Source organism: Myiozetetes cayanensis, unplaced genomic scaffold, assembly GCF_022539395.1.
Source record: "Myiozetetes cayanensis isolate MyiCay16 unplaced genomic scaffold, myiCay2020 scf42, whole genome shotgun sequence".
Lineage (NCBI taxonomy): Eukaryota > Metazoa > Chordata > Aves > Passeriformes > Tyrannidae > Myiozetetes > Myiozetetes cayanensis.
In genome coordinates, this window is record NW_026087654.1 from 610,165 (window position 1) to 632,061 (window position 21,897).

Consider the following 21,897-nt stretch of genomic DNA (forward strand, 5'->3'; position numbering starts at 1 on the left):
CAGGTTGTGCATGTTGATGAGAGCGGGTTTCCCTCCCACATGGGTCAGTAGAAACCCACTCACAGGTCTTGTCACTGCTAGGAAAAAGTATTTAAGAAAAGTTCAAAGATACAACAGTTTAAGGCCTGCAATGGCCAAAAATTAATTGTTCCTAGTCTTACTGCAACTTTCACATCAGAACCAGGTGGGTCCTGCATTTCCTAGTTCAAAACAAACAAAACATTAAAATGCCCATAAGGAAATCCCTTTCACATAACTGTTGATCTGTAGAGAGTTGTTCAGTGTAACAGGTGGAGTCAACATCTTTCGTAATGAAGACTATTAAAAAGGTGATATGGCATGCTTTGCCTGCTTCACCATCCCAATGCTGGACCTTGGAAAGTAAGTATGAGTTGCTTCTTTGCTGGTTTTTTTTGACCTGCTGTTGATATCTAGTGGCCAGTCTTCACGAGTGAAGATCCGGGGAAGGTCTTTACACCTTCCAGCCTGCGCATTGGATTTTTTTTTTAGGTGAGACACAGTGTGCGCGGAACTGAGCCCACCCTTTAATCCTAAGGTTCATCTGCCGGGGCCAAGCGAGCTTGGACAGTGGCAGCGAGGTCCTTAGGACGTAGGTGGGTTGCCTTTAAGGGCTAATGAGCTCCATCTGCCCGGGGAGTGGCCCTGACCGGGAATCGAACCCAGGTCTCAGCGGTGATAGCGCTGCACCTTTACCACTAGACCACCAGGAGCTCCTCTTGATATCTAGAGTTGTATGATCTGTCACCACAGTGGAAGGTAAGTTCCCCGTGGTTGGCTGAAATAGACCTTCTCTTTGAGTGTACAATAAAACCTGGCTCACCTTCTGTATTATCAGTACTTATGATTAGAAGGTTGTTGCATAATTTACTATCTCTGTTTGCATGCTAGCATGTTTAGTTGTTTTACTGGGATATATTCAGTGAGATGTTAATTACCTGCAAGGTTCTTGATAACCTTTAGAAAGCACCAGGAGCTAATGATTATTATGGAAATAAGTTAAAAAGCTGTTAGCATTCAGCCTAGGAGTTTTGTCTCTACTAATAAAAGTGACAGTCTTAAAATTCCTTAGTCTCACTTGCATGCTTATGGATTTTACCTTCCGTGTCAACCAGGGCTGCTTTTTTCTCATGGCAATGTAACAGAGAAAAGGAGAAAGAACGTACAGCTTTAGTGAGATGATAGAGTAGTGTGGTAGTAAAAATGTTTTCTCCAATTACCCTTCCAATGTTACTTCCGGGAATGTTGGAATAGCAGTGTGATCTGATGTTTCAGAGCTATAGTCTGTGATGTTCGGCACTGGGCTGTCCATTGCTGACACTAAGAGTGTGTGTATACAAATGCTGCTTCTGCTGGGCAAGGCAGTAAGAGCTCTCCTGTGCATTCAGTGATGAATCTTGTGGGGATCACAATCTTTAGTAGTCCTATGACAGCTACTGTTAGTGGAATTAAGGGCTGTAGGGTTCTAGATGCAAACTGGGCTGTGCTGTTTGCTTTGCCCAACTAAACAGACCCTGTGTGTTCCTGTGTACAGTCCTAACCCACTACATAAATGTACTTGCTCTACTGCAGAGATGTTTGATATTATTAGAGGAGCAGATGTAAACTGCTTGAATTCAAAGAGTAGCTGAGATTTTTTTTTTTCACATATGTGTAGATGTATATAGGTACCTATTATATTTACACTTTCATATTTTTGTCAAATACAGTTTTACTGTTGGAAGTGTTTCACCAAGGATAGGTTCACATGAACAAAGCTTTAGCAGGGCTTGCAGCATGGCTGGTGGCATGTGCTGACTCTAATGGTAAAAGCTGCTTCTGGGGAAAAAACAAAAGGGGAGAGAGGAAAAGGAAGATGTTTTCCAGCAGCTCTCATTGGGAAATGTTTCCCAGACCAAGTCTGTCATTCCTGTCAGGAGTCTGAAGAGCTCAAGCCCTGGCTGGCTGTTCCTGGTCCAAAATGTTATCACTGACTGAAGTGGGGCTCGATCACAGCAGTTCTGCCTGCCCACAGGTTGTGAGCCTTGGTGCACGTGTGTCTTTGAGTCTCTAATGAAAACCAATGACTTCAACCAAAGGGCAGGAAGAGGAGGAAGGAAGGGGCTAATTCTGTCCCAGCAGTAATCAGTTTGCTACGTGCCTGCCCCAACAGCAGCAGGCTGCAGGTGCAAGGCCGGGAGAATAACAGCATAAGAACAAGGGAAGAATACTGTTGTGTTCATTTTATCTTTCTACAGCAAAGTCCGTGTGGATATTTATTTTTCATGAAAGAATAATTTGTGATTGCTATAATTTACAGGACAAAGCAGTTTAAACTGCTGACTTGAACAGAATTAGAACAACTGTCATACATAAGCAGAGCAGAATTCACCCCTCGGGTGATACCACTCCTTAGAAGTTTTCTTTTAGTGTAAAGCTTCACATACTTTGAAACATAGAAAAGGTTTTAAGTCTGGTTCTGAATTTGATATTCACAAGCAAAGAATCAGAAATGGGGCACTGGAGGTGAGAAACTTCAAGAATCAGACTTTGTGAGAGGATTCAGAAGCATTCACATTCCTGAACTTTCATTCAGAACTGCAAAAACATTTTGTTTGTACAAGGCCCCACACAGGAAGAGCTTGTTCATGATTGTGATCTGTGAATACTCTTTTAGTACACAAGGAAGTTGATGGCAGTTTCCTGTAAATTATTATAACAAATAGCAGACACTTTTAATGAACTTGCACACAGAACAAATATATGCTTTCAACAAGGTCTCTTTTAGAAGGGATATGTGCAGTAAAATATTCAAAATAACCTGAATGGGGTCTGGTGGTGTTATTAAGACAGAGATTTCCAACTTGTTTGGACACTTATCAAAGGTTAAGATACATCAAATAAATAGGAGCTTTAGTCTATTTTCTTAAATCAAGATGGGTTCTCAACATTTCCTATTTGAATTTGGTTTCTCTCTGGTATGGTGGGTAATAAGGGGAGGCCTAGAAAAGCCCAAGCTAATGACATATCAGTGGCTCTTAGGAAGTCTGGCTCTTAGTATTTTTCAAATGATACCAGAATATCAGGAAATAATGACAAGCTTATGTTAAAGGAGTTTTATAAATTGGGTCATCTGACTTGATTCTGTTTCCAGATGGAGACTTGAAGTCTTTGTGACAAGGTGAGACTGGTGTTACTATGGTTAACATCAGGACTGGTTTCCAGCAGCCAAATTCTGCCACCTACTCTAGGCAGCTCTCCTCCAGACTCAGCTGGAGTCATTTAATCCTAAAAGAAACTTCTCAGTAAATCCCAGCCTTCTTACCACTCAGTTCCATGCATGATGTTCCGGTGTTGGGGAGCAATAAGGAAGCACAGCTGTCCCCTCCTGCTCTGATACTGCATCATGACGCCTGGATTCTCTTTTCATATAGCAGCTATATGGCTCTGTGGTATGTCATGGAACTCAGTTCAGTTCACAGACTCAGTTCAGTTTGTGGGATGTATATAAAACACCCAGCAGATAAACACATGCAATAAAATCAGGGAGCAAAGAGACCTCCCCTGACTAGTCAAGGATAGGTAAGGAAGGTCATGTCTAAGCTCTGCATTTTAGACTGCATTCAACTTTTGTCTTCACCTGAGATATTCCTGGAGTTGGAATACTTCGTTGCTTTGTGGTAGCAGCTATGATGGACATAGACTATTGGTTTATCAACATAAATATTAAAAATGTCCTTGAAGAAATGGCAGGATTGTTGTAAGAGCTGTGGCTGCTCAGACAAGCGGATATCATGCACATACATTCCCATACAGGTGAGATGGTTTTGCAGAAAAATGGCTGGTTTTAGATTCTCACAAAAGCAAGGGACCAGGACAATGCTTAACTGAGAAGGTAAGGAGTGCAACAATGCATAAGGCAATCTCTTATATGATTAATAAGCATCATATCTCTGGATTTCACATGCAAGGATTAAAAACCTTTTAGAGATTGATTAGAAGACCTGAAATAAATAGAAAGTACTTGCTTGTATAAGTTAATTCTTTACACTTGAATATTTGATACAAGCAAAGCTAATTTTCACCCTGAAATAAAAACAAACTCACAAAATAATATTAGGTAATATAAAACAGTACTTTTAACAGCTCCGTTTACCTTCTGCATGCTTTGTGGAAACAGGAACTTATTAAAAAGAATTTAAAATCAAGGCTTTTACTTTTTTAATATCAGTATGGGAAATAGAAGTGAGCATTTCGTGTGAGTGGAAAGTAGTAGCTGTTAGCAGTTTTTTTGTGTGCATCCAGTTAGTGTGCTTAGCTATAAAATGCTGATAAGAGCTAGTTTAAAAAAATAAAAAGTGCAGCACCCAGTTTATATTCACATATTCATGGGCATAGTTAGTGGACATTGGCAGGGGAGATGTGATCCCACACATTTCTAAAAATCAACAGGAAAGCAGTGCACACCATGCAGTTCCCTTTTGCATTAAACTTATTAAGTCAAATCAATTTTTATGAGCACATAGGCCAGAGCTCTGGCACTTAATTCCTTTTGATCCTCCGCCTGCTAAATTCTGCTTCCCACTGTGCTACTGTGCAGTTTATTTTTAACAGATGATTTGTTTGGACATCATTAAAAACTAAAAATTACAACTTCTAGCAGTACTAAGGCACTGAAATGCCTGTCAAGTTATTAACTGCATGCACACAGACACACACACACACACACACGCAAATATGCACAAATGGGAACTGCCGAGTTAAGAAAATGCCACTGTTCTCTTCCAAGGATGAAACAGACAACATACCTGATACTGACTTATGCAAAGCTAGCTTTAAAGATAAGTCTCACTAATTTCTGTGCCTGAGGTGCAACTTCCAGCTACCAAGTCTGTTAAGTGTCTGGAGAAAGAGACTGCTATGAGGTGACAGGTTTTAAATGGAAGCTCCTGTGACTGAGTCAATGGATTTGTAACTACAATGATGTTAACTCAAAACTATCCTTTCCCATGATTAGTGTCTTGAAAGACACATTTCCTAATTATGGATTCTTTTTTAAGCTGACTGCTACTTAGTGTTGGTATAAGGTGTCTCCTATACAAGTAATGCACATTTTTGGCACCAGGGGTTTTCATGCTGCTTATATTTTTCTGTGATGAGCATCATAAAATGTTTTAAACATTTCAGTTACTGATCACATTGTGATTATACTTTAGAATTTTTGTTGTTGTTGTTAGAAAACTAGTATTTCATTGATGTTTAGTGATGAGCCTATGAACAGATCTTTTTACTCCTGGGTGTGCTCCACTTACAGCAGCCAGATCCACATTTGGATCCTCACACTGGTTTGAGCACCAGGAGTTTAAATACCCCCAAAGGCTGAGGGATTACATAGGGCCCTCGAGCCACTGATGTCATGGAGCCTCAGTAATGGCAGTAAACAAGATCATGTGCTCACACACAGAACTAATTGCTCGTCATGCTCCTCATTCAGGGAGGTGGGTCTGGGAGAAGGCTGGTGGCACATTAGCTGGACCTGGAACTGTGTGGATCCAATGATCTCTGGGTATTTTCACCATTCATGATTGCATTTTCATGGATCGTAAGTACTGTCATGATCCTGTGGTCTTCTAAATATCCTGACCTTTTGTCTTGTTCTAACACCTTTTGTCTCCTTTTGAAGTAATGATCTAATTAATAATTAATTATTTATTAATCAACTTAAGCAGGTATGAGCTCATGTTCTCAGAAAGGATGGTATTACAAAAGATAACCAGACACATGAGAAGTTCCTCCTTTGGATAGATAGTCCGGTGAGTCTGGATCTGAATCATCCATGTTTCAATAAATCCCCACCAATATCCTATAGATATATGACACTGGAATATTCTAGTACCTAGTTTTCCCCTGCTAGAATTTTTTTATAATCTATCTTTCTGCTGTGTTTGTCTCATAACTTGGGAACCTGGATGGAGAACTGGGTCAGGAGAACTGTTGTGCAGGCTTTGCCCTTTGAGCACTTGCAGAATAGCTCAACAGAGTACTCTTTTAAAAATTAGAGCAAATATGTGGGCTCAGTGAATAGTATGTATGAGTCATGCTGTTAGGTGACACCTCAATAGCAGGGATCAGATACACCAAGAGAAAATTCTGTGTGACAGCTTTCCTTTGATATGCCCAGTCAATTGCAAATATGGAGTAAACTCAGTAAAATGTAGGCTTTTTGAATCAGTTCAGATTTTATTATGCAATAGGGATAATATTGCAGATTAGCCTTTAGGGATGTAGATTATGTTAAGTAGAGCACCTTCTTCAAGGCTTGGAAAATTTATGATTTAAAATGAGTTTTTATTAAACTTCGTTAAGAAGGCAAAGACATGGTGTGGATTCCAGTGAGAGAACCAAAGCCTGGAACCCATAACAAAATTATTCTAATCATGAGCTAAAAAGATCAGAAACTACCCACCTAATCTTCTGCAGGATAATCAAATGCAGTTCAGGAAATGTCAGGTGTAATTGCCACTTAGCTTCTTCAAAATGCGCATTTGTTTTATCTATCAGGTATAGAACACATTTTGTTCTGACTTTTGTTCCATTTCTTAAACTTGGGCTTATGTCTTGCATCCAAGGCAGGATAAACATACATAAACTTGACATTTGCAGGTGCCTGCTTCATTTACCCTATAGTAGAAAATGATCTGGTCCTCCAGTAAAGTTTTGACGTATCATAGGCTGTAAGATTAAAGTACACATCCATAACTATGAAATTAATCTATGCTTATGGAACACAAATAGGACAATAAATATGACAATGGGAAAACAAAAAATATGCTTTATAAATAATGTTGCAATGTTATTCATAGCACGAAACAGGATTTTGGTGAAGTCTTTATGTATATTTTAAAATCAGTTAATCAGGCAAATAACTGATTAATTGCAACACAAGGTATGTCACTCTTCAGTATTCTATTTCAGTCCCAAATTTCATTTGGAAGGTATGGTTTGTTTTGATGGGAATAGCGGCTGGGGAATGACTGTTACAGTTTTTCTGGTTATCCTTATTTTCAATTTGTGGCAGAGTCATAGGTCAGTGGGTAATTTATATGTAATGTACTTCTTATTTGGGGAAAAAACCTACTTCTCATTCCATCTGAAATTAGATATTGAACAAATGAAAAAAGTTAGGAAACTTAGCCAAATCTATCAGGAAAACTAAGTATCCAGGGTGTTGGCATTTTTGATCAGCATGCTTAAAACTTAAGAAGTAGAATAGCAAGCTCAGCCCTCTTGTATGGCAGTAAAGGCTTTTTATTCCACTTGAACAGTTTCCTCAATCATTTTCTCCCAGTGCACTGCTCAGTACATGACTAGGTTTGACAAGAAAATGTGTCATAATATCCCCTATTGATGTAACACAGTATTGAAAAAGCAAAATGAAGATTAAGAGCAATTAAGCCAACTTAAATTCTAGTTCAGCAGACAAAGTAGATAGAAGTGTATTATATCTATTCCTGTTTTAAGCTGCTGGATGCTCATACTTACACGGTTTTGCTTCCCTAAAGCAATCCATGTAAAGGGAACTTGACCTTGGAACAGCAGCAGTATGTTAAACTCCTCTATTTCTTTGCTTGGTATTTGCTGTAGTTTTTATTGGCTGATAATTTTCATCCTCTTCCACTGTCTAGAAGAGGACATAAAGCAAAAGGGCAAAAAGTGTAGTGCACAGGAATACATATTTTTCTTCATAACTATGTGTATGTATATATATATATATATATATAGTGCACCAGTGGGAATACAGACATCACACATTTTTCTCTGTGCCTTATTCTACAGCAAATTACCATCACTGTGATGATATATCCTAGAGGTTGAGAAGTAGACTTCAGCAGTGAAAATGGTACTAGTCACACTTTTCCAAGTTGCTAACTGTATCGAGATTTTGCAAATGATGCAAGATCTAATGCATTGCCATCACAGTTCTAAGATTGCAATCTAAATTTAATGCTACATTGTTTCATTTTATCTGCCGGAGGAATTGTGATGAACTTCACATATCAATATGTTTTCCAGAAGAAAATTAGAAATTTGCATTTCTTTCATTGATAAATTAGGTATGATTAAGACTATCACATTTTAAAGTGATGTAGTTTGTTTAAGATGGGTCTTTTCTTTATCATGTGTTCATGTTTTATTAGTAGGTAATTGATAACTCATTCACTGGTTTTTTCCCTACGAAGGCTTTTATAACAGGTTATTTATATCTGAATTTAGCACAACAAAGAGAACAAGACAAAAAATAGTCCAAATAGATGGATGTGGAAAAAACAGTCATGCACTTCTTCTATGTCATGTCAGATTCTATCACAACTGGTAGAAGAACATAAACTAGATGCAAAAGGTTTAATTTTACATGTGCATGTAAGTACCTTAGGCAAAACTGGCAGTTTTCCTTTATGTTCATAAGTGGTGAAGGTCAAAGAAAATACTTATAGTCCAACCATACCTGTCTGGAAGTAGACAGCTGGCATAAACAATGATAAAATCAAGAAAGCATAATTATTAAGGTGTTCTACTGCTGTAATTACACTAAACTGAAAACAATACCACAATCAAACCACTTTCACAATACCTTATTGTTGGGCCAAAGTTAAATAATACAAGTTATCAAATCATTGAATTCATCAGAATCTCCCTGAAAGCTGAACAGTTTAGTTATCTGATTAAAAAATCCCACTCAAGAATGACAGCTTTATTCAATAGTTTCCTATGACTTGAGGAAATTATGAACAAAACAAAAAAAACCCAGACATTTTCATTAAGTCCCTTGTGCCCTGCTTGTGGTATGTCATGGATCAGGTGAAGTATGCCCAGATTACCCCATATAGCTGACAGCAACAAAAATCCCAAGGCCATTGCCGACTTGTCTCAGGGAGCTTCCCATCTGATCATGACTCAGACCCTTTGAACACTTTAAGAGCCCTTAGTGGGATGTGTAAGAATCACTTGTGAGCTTTCTTGTGAACTATTCTCCATCAGCTGTGGTTATTTTATCCAGCATTGACTACTGAATCCAAACCCTCCTTGGATGAGAAATGGTTGAAGCTCAACCACATTTGGATAAAGGAAGGAGCACTGTGCAGCTTAGCTCAGATCAGGCCCAGGTTACGTAATCCTTAGCTTTACGACAGGAAATTCAAAAGCAGCAAGTTGAAATATATAGTCAGGGATTTTATGTTAAAGTGGAGACTTGGGGCATTAGTTTATATATCACTTCTGTTGTCTAACTTTAGTCTAGTTGTCATTTACATTTCCAGGAGAGAAATGGCCATAGCCAGAAACATCATAAATCCAACTCTTAAAGGAATGTAGGGACTGTCCTCTAAAGATGCTGATCCCTGTCTAGTTAGGAAGGGACTAAATTGGGAGTTCTGAAAATCAGTTTAAATTAAGACACCTCTAATCAAAATTAGGATTTCTGAATCCTAGCCACAACAGCTGCCAGCTGTCAGTGTTGTTCATCTGAGGAAAAGAAAGGCAAGCTCTTGTTAAAAAAGCACAGAGGAGCCTAAGATGTATTAGAATAAGTATTTCCAAGAATCCTCAAGGTGTGGAAAAGCAAGATAAAAACTGTTTTAAGGAAGTGAAGGTTGTCTGAATATGTCTGCATTATTTTGCCAGCCTGCAAAAATTCAGTACCAAAAATCCTTTTTAATAATCAGGAAGCTGTTCTTGCATTTAGCCAGCAAGAACATTTACTCTGCAGTGACATTGAAAATAAATAAGTAATTTAAGACTGTAGCTCTTAATCCATTTGCAGACAAGACAGTAATATTAAAAGTTAGCTATTGGTCAAACTGCTTATCTACTTCAATTTTTTACTCGGTGAAAGGAAGTTTCAAAATGAAAGGTAAATAAAATACTTTTCAGTTTCATGTAGGGACTCTGTTGGCTCCTTCTGCATGTGCTAATTCAATAGCAGAGCATGTGCTGGGCTGTAAGACTGAGTTTTTTACCCTGCAAAGGTTAAAAATCAAAGTTATTGAAAGCTAGGCAGACAGCACAGCAGGTATGGCCATCAGTACCTGCCAGCCCGGTGACCTGAGTAGCAGTGGGAGGGAATGCAAGACTGCCATTTTAAGAGAAAGAATGAACAGCCACGTTGCTTTAAGCATCTGGATTGTGAGATTAAACTGACAAATAAAGCAACAGCATGAATACCATAGACTGAATTCCTCTCCCCAGGAACACGTTTCTCTGAGCTTGAAGGAAATGTACGAAGTTGCCTAGACTTGCACTGAAATTACAGAATAATTACAGCAGTGCTGACAAGAAATTTGTTGGCAGTTTTCACATCTGCACGGCCATAAAAAGCAATGGCATTCAAATATGCAGCAACACGTGTGCTGCCCCAAATGCCCCTCAGTCTGCACCCTGTCAAAATGGTTTCTCTTTGTGTTGAAGGAAGAAAGATAAATGAGGAGATTCACTTTTCAGAGGTTGCTTCCTCTCAGTGAAATAGTGAGTAGTCAGCACTTCTGAAAAAGCTCTTTTAATGACACCTACTTCTCAGTCATTGGAACAGCAGTGGATTAGATATTTAAGTAGAGGGTTTTAGCAACCATTCCAGACAAAATCATTTCCCCTGGGAATATTAAACATTTTGGGATTGAAAGCAGAAGGGTTGGGGTTTTTTGTTTCTTTCTCAAGCCCTTTGGGATCTATTTCAGATGTAATTACTAAGGAAAGCAATCCTGAGTGTAAACCCTCCCATGGCAAGTGGAGCAGAGCACTCTGGGTCCGCTGCCAGAGGAAGCAGCACCACGGAGGAAAACCATCAAGGTGCTTTCCTCAGTTCCTCACAGAGAGACACTTTATCACAGTCATCATACCTAGGCAAGAAGGAATGTTATTAATATCCAGAGAACTGGTATCTTTTGGATATACCTTAGCAAATTAATTTGTAGTTTGAGAGAGAGAGACAGATATAGGAAAGAAAAAGCTCCCAGGAAGAGCTGACATCTTACCTTCTTCCCACTGCCACCATCCAGCCCGTGGCTGCCATCCCACACAGACCTCCGAGAACCACCTTCCGCAAAGACGGACTCTCTGTGTGTTTTCCAGGGACGGTCTTCCAAAGCTCCTCATGGCTGTTTCACTGCAGGGACAGGAGAACCCTCTGGAAGGTGTGGGGAGACAAGGGGAACCTTTGGGAAGCTCTGCAGAGTGGGTGTGAGGGAGTCAGCTCCTCCAAGCGATGTCAGAGACTTGTGGGGCTCTACAGGAGTCCTGGGGACACACAGCGAGATCCTCTGAAGCCATGACAGGCACAAGGCCTCTCCTTCAAGGGGCCAGAGGGTCTGTGTGGTATTTTTCCTGCCCAAGAAGCCGCCACCTGCCAGTGAGGTGAGGAGAACCCTCCCTGAAGGAAAAGGCTCCGTCTTGTAAGGACGAGCTGGGCAGGGAGAGGCAGTTTCCTCCTTTTGCCTTGAAAATCAGAGCTCTAACTACTCTCTTGAGAATAAAACAAACAAACAATCAGCTTTCTCTAGTGAAACTTGTGACACAAGGTCTTTCTGCTCCTGCTGTGTTTGGAGGGAAGGAGGGAAAGCACAGGCAGCTCTCCTTCAGCGCTATTGGGAGGGTGGTGGAGCAGGTGCTGGGGCGGGGTGTGAGAGGTCTGTGCTCCCTGAGGGGACTGTGCCTTCCCCATGACCTCAGAGGATGGGCCATTTCAGCAGGAAATTAGTATTTCCAAGGGGGATTGCATCAAACCTCCTCATGCAGCCCAGTCACAGATGGCAGCACCACAAGGAAAACTCGGGAGCTTCACAACTTCAGGATCCTTCATTTTGTCACCTAACACTGTGTAAAGGTGAGTACCTTTAATTCTCTTTCCTTTTTTTGAAATCTGCTTACAGAACGAAAAAGAGCAATCAAGAACATGCTGCCTGTGACAGATTCCAGGATATTACTGGTGGGTAGTTGCTTTTGCCTACAAAACTAGTGGCACTGAAGGTCCTTGCACTGCTGCAGTCCCACCCTTGCAGGGTCACAGGCTTTGCTGGCTCTGGCAGCAGAACATGTTAGCTTGTTCTTTTGGTAGGCTCTTTTCCCACAAATATGCCACATCAGGTGGTGAAAGCTGAAAATATTGCATCCTTGCTTTATCTGCACCCTGACTTTTAAACATTTTCTTTACCCACCAAATCTTAGATACAGAATGGCAGAGCAAACTACTGTTGAGAATTGAATAATGCTTAAAAATACATATTTAAAATATTTTTTCTTCCGCCAACTGGGTTTCATACTGTAGAGTTCATGGGAGCACTCGTTCTGGATGTTACCTGGATTAAGCCTTTTTTCTTTGGGTGTGATAGCATCTACATATCCAAGGCAAGGATAAATTAATGGTGGGCCAAGACTTTTCTGGACCAGACTGTTGTGTGTTTTCTGGCTGTTTGTAACCACTTGTTCTGTATTTTTACAATATAGCATCATGCTTCAGCAACTGTGGAGGACAAGGTACCGCACTACCACTTTCCTGATACCTCCTGGTCAGGAACCAAATCAGGGTGTGTGGGACTTAAATGCCCGTATCTGTCTGTTCAGCCAACAGTGGTCCTCAGATTTCAGTTCCTTATAAGCCTGGTTGTAAAATTAATGATGCCCAGCAATGTATGTGGATTTTGAACAGTGTTATGTTGGTGTTTTATATTTCCTGGACTTGTTGCCTCAGGTAAATACACATGTGACATATCAAATGTAAAACTTACACAAAATGTTTGTTCAGGCACTGGAATTTAGTAAATGCTTACCTCTGTGTGGAGCCCCTGGTGGTCTAGTGGTAAAGGCGCGGCGCTATCACCGCCGAGACCCGGGTTCGATTCCCGGTCAGGGCCACTCCCGGGCAGGTGGGGCTCGTTAGCCCTTAAAGGCAACCCACCTACGTCCTAAGGACCTCGCTGCCACCGTCCAAGCTCGCTTGGCCCCGGCAGATGAACCTTAGGATTAAAGGGTGGGCTCAGTTCCGCGCACACTGTGTCTCACCTAAAAAATCCAATGCGCAGGCTGGAAGGTGTAAAGACCTTCCCCGGATCTTCGCTCGCGAAGACTGGCCATTATTACCTCTGTGTAGCAATGGCTTTTCTTTCACATATACAGGCTATTAAATCACTGTCTGACTTACAAGCTGTAGTGACCTGGCAAATATGGGATCTAAAACAAATATTTAAGGCTTCATGTTTGTTTCCTTAAAAGAAGATGAACTTTTGCCAGATCTGGAGGCCAGTTTGTGTTCTAGTGCGCAATATAGCAATGCCTTGGAAGTTTCGTACACTGACTGTTGGTTCTTGTTATTCCTAAGCCATAAATCATGGCTGCATAAGGGCAAATAATTCACTGTAGTTAGACAGCTATTAACATCCAAGTTAGGCACCCTCACAGATCCTTGTGTTTCAAATCATTTTTGGACTATGTGATAAAAATGAATTTGCAGTTTTATGTAAAATTCAGTAAAATGGTTCTATCTATCCTTCTCTGCTCCCTTGAAATGACTGTAAAACCCAGCTGATCTGGGAGCAGTCTTGTCTTATTTTGTTCTATGGACTTTGATGTACTGAAGACATTGGATACTCCTTTGATGAGAAATTTGAGGCTGCAGAAAAAAGCTGAAATGCTTAAAAATCTCCTGTTCTGCAGTTAGCTACGATCAATTGATGTGTGACACTGCCAAGGTTCTGAAATGGCTTTTAGTCATACGGACTCCCAGAGCTCTGGTAGAGTCAGCAGAGTTCCCCAGAGAAGGAGAGGATTTCTCAGGTGCCTTGGGTCTGAGAACTCTGTATGATTCCATTCCTCTTAATCGGAATGAAACAGTCCCTTAATGCCACCGTGTTTATAATGCCATGTTAAGACATTTTACAGTTAGCATTTCTCAATTATTTTCTCCTTCTGGTGGTGTGACATGCTTAGCCAACGTATCAGATAAAGCAATTTTATTTCATATGTGCATTGAACACAGTTTGTGCCGAAAGCACATGACTTGCTGTGTCTGCCTGTACTGACATGATGAAGGGAGCTGCAGACATGCAGGTCTTTAAAGTCTATAAAGCTCCTGATGCTGTGCCTGACACAGACACAAGCACAGTTGCTGTACAGCACTGGCACTGTAACATCAGGATTTTTCATCGAGGATACAGCAGCCTCAGGTCCACAGATGCAAACCAAACACAGGAATTTATGTACAGCCAATTTTTTCAAGTGGAAATAAAGTGGGAAATGCACATTGTCTGTGCACTGAGTTCCAGAAGTGGCCTCTGTAATGTTGCTTCCACAAAATGTGTTGGACAAGTTGGTGCAGCCTTGGTTTTGTTCATTCTCCATGCTCCGCAAACAGAGTAGCCTGAGACTACACAGCCAGAAATTCATGGAGCTTGTGCAGAGACCTGTTAAAGCATTCTATTGAGTCTAGCAATGCAAGAGTATTTTCTGAAGCTGCAATGTCTCCTGAGGAGACACTTTAATGTTTTTCTCGAAGCCCTTAAAAATACTTTCTGATTTTCTCCGAAGAGTTGTCTGTTCTGCTTATCTGTACAAACAAAGCAAAATTGACTCTCATTTAATTTAATTATGTGTTAATATGTATTGCTGTACTTAACAGACAACAGTATGTATATGTTTGTTCAGCTATCAAGTATAAGTAATGATGAATTTTCTCTTAGCCTTTGAAGAGAGAGAAATTAAGAAGCAGTCACCTGAGCTATGAAATTTAACTATTACACTGTATTACAAGGCAGTGAAAATGGGGAAATGCATCATGAGTGTAGAGAAGTCTGTTTGCTGAGGAAAACAACTGGAAAAATTTGTTTGCAACCCTTTAAAGGGTGTCTGTAGTGACACATATGGGACAATTAAGCAGATAATTGGCATGTAGGGTAGTTTGGTATTGACTGTTCCTCCTTTAGTGAGCAGTTATTAAGGCAGTTATTTCTCTGCCTCCTGTTTCACTGACGTGTCATTAACAGTTAGGATCATTATATTTTTTGCTCCCACTAGCTTGAAGTTTTCTGTCACCTGGTTCTATGGAGCTTATATCCTCCTGTCACTGCATATGAGACAATTAATTTTGTCTAGAACTTCTACTTTCTCCTTTTTTTTTTTTTTTCTATGGCTACAGTCTAGCAGCTAATTTCACACTGAGGACCTAATTACTTTACCTTTCCTGGCATTTCTCCTCTCCTTAAAGCATTCATAAAGACCATGTAACTGTTTCTGAAGTCCTCATTAGAGTTGCGAAAAACTTGCCTGGTATGGAAATGCTTAAAGAAATAAATGTGAATGTGGTGTATTTTAAATCTATCGGGCTCTTTGGCATAGTGAAATTGTATAGTGCTGCTTTAAAGCTAAAAAAGTGTTGCCAGTGCTCTATCACACACACTTCTGTAGTGCTTAAGCAGAAGTGGGCATAAGTAATAATGATGGACCAGCAGTGACCTCCAGAGAACTGTCCCTCTCTTAACTGAGATTTCTTTCTATTGGGGAAAAAAATTAGATTATATAATATTAGAGGTATTTCTCTTTTATATAGTCCAATGGCTTTCCAGCTGTTTCAGCCAAGAACAAGGTCTGGAGTCTCCTAAAGTCTGAATTTGGAACCCTTAACTCCAGTAGAGTTCATGATTTTCAGCGGCTTCACACAATTCTTCTGACCCATGTCAGTGAAGATTCCAGTGTTGTATGAACTAATTAAACCTCTTCTAGGAAACCAGCAGTGTGGCAGCACTGATATTCTGCCACTATGTTGCTACAGCTCTGATTTCTAAGCAGTTTGCAATGGCATGTTGTCACGGGCAGACTGGGAGCTTCAGACAAAAGTTTATTAGAGAAGCCTTTTCATTGAGTCACGAGGTAAAGAAAGAACCTCCTTGCTTTTCAGACTCCTCAGAGAGGAGCCTACATGCACCTGCATCCAATCTTGGCCCCAGACTTTGTTAACAGTTTATGTCCAAAGGATTATACTGGTGTGTGATATTTTTTATCTGACTTTGTCCCACAGGATTAAGAGTGGCAAACCAGATGTATTTATATATAAATCGATTATTTATTATGATAATGATTAGGTTAAAAGATTTTAATCAAAATTGTTTACCCCACAGTACAGGTAGCTATAACTATTACTATAGTGCACTAATTTTGAAGTAATGCTGAAGCAATTATATTAAAGCTAGCAAAACCAAGCATTCAGCAGAGATTGATGTCACTCCCCCACAGCGATGACTGAGGCCAAGTGTCTTTCACTCAGCCTCAAGGAGTAACCTTGAGGAGTGTCTTCGTTTAAGGCAGGAGTCTCCACACACACTGTGAGAATGGGTTTGTTAGGAGACCCTGCTGTTAAAAAGTGGGACTGGGCTTCTATAGCATAAGGTGATTGTCAGACATATGTCTCTGGGCCAGCAGTGTCAGCTTAACATCTTTAGGTAAGTTACCAGTAGTATCACAGTTTGTTCTTTTCTCAGGTTCTTTGTACGGTCTGCCACATCTTCGTTTCATGTTCAGGATGTTTAACTTTGGGATTGATGAGTCAGGCTGGTTTCAGCGTTATTCAACATTGAAACAGAGCATCCAGCTACACATGTTCAGCCAGTGTTAACAGGATATCCATTTCTTGTCCCTGATTTTCACTGCCTGTCTGTTCTGTGCCTCTTCCTTAACCACTTCTTTTCCAGAAGAGAGTGATGCTGCTTGTATGTCTGTTGTTTCCATTTCAACAGAGGATTTGTAAGGGGGAGTCTGATGGGCTGTGCTCCCTTTCTTGCTCTTCTGCCTTCTGAAAGCACACCCCAATCTTTGCACCAAGGGCTGGAGCAGAGCAGAGGTGCAAAGTGGGTCTGTGTGTTGCAGAGAGAGAGTTGAGTGGGAGAAGGATTTTTCCTATGACTGATTCCCATCTGACCATATGACACTGTCTCCAGCAGGAGAAGATTTTGGGGGATGACTCCAGCCTTTCAGTAACATCAAATCGTTTGAGGAAGAGACATTAATGGGAAGAGGTAAAAATAAACTTCCTTTTCCCAACCAGCTGGCTGAAATGACACTGAATGTTTTCCCAGTGTCTTAATAATAACAAAATACTTGGTGATACTTTGATATTTTGTGAGGCAGCATTGTCGTGGAAGATTCAAAAGAAACTGCTCAGTACAAGGCTGCAAGTGGGCATTCAAGTATAATAAAAACACAGTAAAGTTTAAGTGTTAAAATATGTGTTAAAATGTCCAAAAGATGGAAAACATATTCCTATGTAATTTCCACTCCCCTTTCTCCAGTTTATAATCAGATCTCAGCTAATGTGGCACACCCAAACTGAGTGGAACTCTTCCATCTTTCAGTTCCAAATGATTCCATATCAAAAGGTAAATAAGAATCTGTTTCAAGTAAACCCACATGTCAGAATAGCTCACTTCTTCACACATTTATAATTCTGTCACCTGAAAAAATTGCAACACTTACTTCTTTATAGATTTTGCTGGTAGGGTGGCTAGACTATGAGGTTCCTGCAGCTTTTCTGTCTTTTAGAAGTTCATGTGCTACTCTAATTTTAGGTACATTCATTCGCTTCAGAACAAAGTTGCTGTTACCAATCTGACTACATCAGTGGCGTATTTCTTCACCTGAAATAAAATAAAGACAGGAATGAGAGGGAAATCAGAATGTCTTCAGCAAAGGATGTCTGTTATTACCAAAATATGCTGACAGTGAAATTTCAGAACAGTTTCAGCATTGCTCCATTGCTTGTAAGTAGGAACCCAGCTGGGTGATTTTGTTTTGGCATTAAAGTGATAAGTTCTGTTCAGCTCAAAATTCAGCACTGAACACTGAGTTACTGTAATCTGAGACAAAGTTGATTTGGAATGTCGGGTGCTTTCCAATGAGAAAAGATTTTATCTGAAACCGGGATCTGATCTGTCTCACAAATATGATAAAGTTCAGATCTAGAAAGTTTGACTCTTCCTCAAAACAGGTGCCTGAAAAACATGTTATTTATCTTTATGTTACTAAGCTTTAGGCTGCCAACTTTAGGTTGCTAATGATAAATGCAGAATTAAAGCATACTCATCATTAATATACTTGCAGCTAGACTATGTTCGCTTTATATGTGCTTTTTTATTTTGTTTCAAGACGATTCAGCTTGTGGCTATGCAGGGTATTCTGTACCTATGGTTTTGTTTAAAAAGATTTTCCTTGGAATCAAACAGGTTTTACATTTCTTCATCCTAACATCAACACTGAAAGATTTGGAACTGCTGTCCGTTGTAACTGATCGCTATTAAGTCTTTATTGAAAATTATAAGATTGAGATTATTAAAGTTTATTCTTGTCTTATACTTTGTGGTAGCTCTTACAATTAGTTTAATATTTCCCAACAGTTTTCTTTAAGTGAAAGGTCCAACTTTTCAAGAAGCATACTTTGCACTGGTTTTCTTCATTCTGGGGTATGTTAAATTAGTCGGCTGCTTTTATAGGAAAAGTAGTGGCTGAAATATAAATGGAATTATTGCTTAATTATCTCAACTCTCTGAATAAACCAGCATAGATTTTTTTTTTTTTAGCCTTGGCAGAACACAGCTGTCATCATCTTTGACTGTATTTCATAGTCCACTGGAATAACTAAGCTTGGGATGGAGTTTACAGATGCCAGCCTCTTGCTCTTGCACTGGGTTCACCTCCTGCAGTTCCCATATGATTTGTACTTGCTTTCACATTGTAATAGCAGAAATCCAGCAAGAGTTAATCTTGTCCATTTCTAGGTGTGAATTCTGCCATTTTGGTGTAGCATTAAGTTGCCTGAACTTAAGGTGGATGAGGGGTCCTTGAATGAGGGGACACTGCTTGTCCACCCATCTTCAGCCTCTTTGTCCAGCCATGCTCAGATACACTGATATTCTGTTTGGTCCTGCCTTGGAGCCCACCAGTGTGGGTGAACAACCATAGGTTTGTCAAAACTGTTATGGAGGAAGCATTCTTGAAAAACATTTCCTCATAGAGATTCTGTTTTCTGGCATCTAAATTACTATTTCATGCACTGAGAGGGGAAAGGATGAGGAGTATAAATTACAATAAATTTGGTGCCTCTGTTGGATCAGGTTTCACTTGAAGACCTTCTGTAAGGTGAGTTAAGACATGGCTGTGCTTGAATTTTTGCTGAACGAGGTGATTTATGGGCTTTCCCACACTGAGGAGCTCTGCTGAACATTTTTCCCTGAGACACAATTTCTCTATGAAGAGATTAGTAGCACATTAGGGAATGCATTGTTCATGGTCTCTTGAAAGAATATTCCTGGAAAGGTGAGAGACAATCCAGTACTTCTAAAGCTGTATTTAAAGCCTCTGCCAGCAAGATCATCTTAAGAATTAGACACAGATTTACTTAGTCATTTTGCATTCAGTGCTGCTGACATTCCTAAACAAGAGGCTGACAAACTAATTCAGGAATGCATCCATGCCTGCAGGCAAATGGCCCTGGTATATAAATAAGAACCAAGTGTAGCAAAGCTGCCTCAGCTGCATGCTGGAGTCTCTGGGAAGACAAGTTGCAGCACCCTGGAAAGTAGACTTTGTAGAGCTAAAAGGCTTGAGTTTGGGGCATGGATATTCCTCAAGTGGAGGAGAGTGAGGTGTCTCAGCAGGAGCCCACCAAGGCAGAGGGGCTGAGGAGGTCACCCTGCCTGGCTGATGCCCTGCCTGGGGCTGCAGCTCTCTCTGACTGGGCTGACTGAATTGGGTGTGATGCAGCTGAACCTCTGCAGTTTGTAACTCAATCAGTTAAAGGTAAAATCCACTGGTATGAGGCTACTTCAACATCCTTAAGCTTGTTCATCCCATGGACACAGTAGTCTCCATAGGGGAAAAAAAAATTAAAAAAGGCAGTGCAGAGACAGGGTGTGGAAGGCTTTAATCCTTCTTTGCTTGAAAGTCAACATTTTTCACATCAGCAGTGGTTTAGATTTCCTGGTGTAAAGAACCTTTCAGCTTCAATGGATATCAGATGCTTTTTTTTCATAGTTTTTTTCTTAATCCCAAGTTGCCAACAGCCCTCATAGAAATAAAAAATTCTGTCTGGTTCTGCAGATGCATGCCTGACTTTTAATTAACCCAGTCAATGTCTATAGATCAAATTTGCTGTATCCATTCATCTGCACTTGAATTAGGAAAAGGGATGTCTTCAGTGCTGTAATGTAGTAAAGTTTATTTTTAATTAACCTGATTTGCACTTGTAAGTAAAAGCCAATTAGTACAGCTCATTCATCGTTTATAAGTAGGACCAGGGGGAATGGTTTGATTTTTCTACCTAGTTGGTTCTAGGCCATAAAAATATGTCCACTGCCTGCAACTTTCAGGTTTTTCACTGAATTGATACTAGTATTTGTAGGACTTCATATTATATAACAGTGAAGTTTTTTTTAGGGGCTGGATCTGTGAATAAATTTCTGAATCTCTGTCCATATTAGCTCTTGCAGTATGTAAATGATGCATCTGAGTTTTGCAGATAGGACCTATTTTTATTCTTTCTAAGCAGCTATGAATTATCCTTAAATACCTTCTCTTTTTGGTGGGAGAGCATACTGAATCACAGAAAACAGGCTTAGAGACCTCATCTCACTTCTTGTTTCACTCCTGGATGATATTTGGCATACCACTGCGACTCCAGAAAGAAGAAGAAAAAAAATGCATCCTTCCTCCTCCTCTACCTTCAAAAAAATCCAGTCAGATTTATCCCTATGACTTCCTTGGAAAGATTTTCCTAATGTCCACTTGAATCTTTCTGGAGTGCTGCAGACAGTGAACCTTCAAACAAATGAGCTACAGCAGAATGGCTTGGGAAGGATGCCTGGGTGGAAAATGTAGCGCTGGAGGTCATATTTCATGTTGCTACGCAGACACCTCAAGCTAAAAAAATACGGTGCAAGAAAGTTCACTCTAGTTTTGTGGGTGACAAAAGGAGTGAAGACTGGGACAGGATGAATTCTGAGCTTACTGGTTTCCTTAAAGGAACAAATAATGGCAACAAAAATGCTCCTGGTATTTTACAGCTGCTGTCAACTGGAGCTGGTTAAAAAGTTTGCTAATGGTGGATATAGTTAAGTGTCTGCTTTCCTGACAGCTTTTTCTGAATCAACAATTTAAACTGAATTTCTTTGTACTAGCTGAACTGCTTGAAATGTGATCCAACGTTATTCTATATGCAGTTTTTATTACTCCTCAGAGCATAAGCCCTCATAACCTGCAAATGGGAATGCCTCCTTGTAAAATGCAAATACAACTTTTTGTGGGGGAGCATCTGATTCCCTCTCCCTGTTAGTCTATGCCGAGGGAGATCAATGCACAAACCTGCTAGTGTGGCACAAAGAAATCAAGTCATTTTTGGGACCTAAGTCCTAAAAATCAAATTCCAGGATAGGGCAAAATAGGAGCCTATCAGATAGTCAGAGCAGTGAGTTTTTGGTGAAACTACACCTCCTTCCTGAGGTGTTAACATCAGTGTAAGCTTAAACATGTCACAGATAGAACCAGGCAGGTTCCTGATGTTGCTGAAACTGTGATAGGCAATACATTCAGTAATAAGAACAGTTTCCAATGAAATAGGAGTTTCTATACAGTGATTCCTGTGTTTTATTTAATTCTTGTTTCAACCTGACCTTTTATTTTTATAGTTTAAATGTGGCTTTATCTTGGTTTTTAATGATTTACCTTGTGAGTAAGGATGTAAAGACTGACCAGCAGAAACAGAATAATAAGCTAAGTTGTTAAATATTACTTTTAGTTAAGAGCAAACACTATCTTTGAAGGTTCTGTATGCTTTGACAACCAAGAGTTTTAATGGTCTCTATGAGATGAACAGTA